Source organism: Dioscorea cayenensis, chromosome 12 (assembly GCF_009730915.1).
Source record: "Dioscorea cayenensis subsp. rotundata cultivar TDr96_F1 chromosome 12, TDr96_F1_v2_PseudoChromosome.rev07_lg8_w22 25.fasta, whole genome shotgun sequence".
NCBI classification, from domain to species: domain Eukaryota; kingdom Viridiplantae; phylum Streptophyta; class Magnoliopsida; order Dioscoreales; family Dioscoreaceae; genus Dioscorea; species Dioscorea cayenensis.
Genome location: NC_052482.1, coordinates 15,496,873 through 15,498,340, shown reverse-complemented (window position 1 = coordinate 15,498,340; position 1,468 = coordinate 15,496,873). Strand labels below are relative to the sequence as shown.

At 43.9% G+C, this 1,468-nt stretch overlaps 1 non-coding gene across 1 annotated transcript; it reads right to left on the bottom strand.

The window, feature by feature from the left end:
* Positions 1-475: 475 nt before the first annotated feature.
* LOC120274379 lies at positions 476-582 on the bottom strand. The gene has a single exon (XR_005540902.1). It is a non-coding gene; the product is annotated as a small nucleolar RNA R71 (small nucleolar RNA).
* Between the last annotated feature and the right edge of the window lie 886 nt (positions 583-1,468).

The following is a 1,468-nucleotide window of genomic DNA, read 5'->3' as shown; positions in this document are numbered from 1 at the left end:
GAACATACACTCAGAAGAAAGGGTAAACAACCTATGCAAGAATCGTCCAATGAAGCTGAACTAGATGTTAAAGGGTTCAGACAATATAGCAGAGCAGAATAAACAACAAAGAACACTTTCTGACTATGCCAGACCCTCAGTTTTGGGCACACAATCTATTATTGTGTGACCCCTGATTACAGCTCCAAATTTTGAGCTAAAGCCGGCATTCATCCAGATGATTCAACAGTCAGCTTAGTTCAATGGTTTTGCCGATGACGATCCAAACAATCACATCAAAAACTTCTTGGAAGTTTGTGATATGCTGAAGATCAATGGATTTTCGGATGATGCCATCAGATTGAGGGCTTTCCCATTCTCTCTCAAAGGAAGAGCCAAGCAGTGGCTTCATTCCTTGCCAAAAGCATCTATCACAACTTGGAATGAGATGGTCGAAGCTTTCCTTGCAAGATACTTCCCTCCGGGAAAGTCGGCAAAGCTTCATAATGAGATATCTTCGTTTGTTCAGATGGAGCTTGAATCCTTGTTTGAGACGTGGGAGCGATTCAAGGATCTCTTGTGGAAGTGTCCACAACATGGATTTCTGGAATGGATGATCATTCAAACATTTTACAACGGATTGAATCCAAGTACAAGATAACTTCTCGATGCCATCGAAGGAGGTACAATGGGAAGCAAGACCCCTGATGAAGCCCAACAGTTGGTAGAAGAAAGGAAGAAAGGGACACATTGACTTCAGCAAGGGTAGCCGCAATCACGAGTTGTGATGGTTGTGGGGGTTCACATATGCCGTCTGATTGTCCTATTTCGATTACTACTTCAACCACGACTGAACAAGTAGGTCGTGTGGGCAATTTAGGAAGAGTATAAGGTAATCCTTATAGTAACACCTACAACCAAGGGTGGAGAAACCACCCCAATTTCTCTTGGAGTAACCAAGGGCAGCAAAAGGCCATGGCACTACAGGGTTTTCAACAACAACAAGCCCCAAACATGGAGAATAGAGTTTCAGGCTTGGAGACCCGGATGACCGATCTAGAGAAAGCTTTGACCCAATTTGTTCAATCCTCGGATACTCATTTTCAGTCGGTTGAAGTTACACTTCACAACCACACCGCTTCATTGCATAATCTAGAGAATCAAGTGGGACAAATTGCGAAGTCTCTATCGGAAAAGACCACAAGGAAGCTTGCCGAGTAACACCGAGACCAATCCACGAGAACATGTGAAGACGATCACTTTGAGAAGTGGTCGTGAGGTCGAGGGTAGGCTTCCTAGTGAGAAGCACAATGTTGAAGCACCCAAGGTCGTAGAGGTTGAGGAAAGAGTAAACAAAGAGAAGGAGGTGGTACCCCCAACTTAGAAGCCAAGAATCCCTTACCCTTCAAGATTGAAGAACGACCAAAATGATGAGCAATACAAGAAATTCTTGGGTCTATTCAAGCAGTTGCACGTCAACATTCCTTTT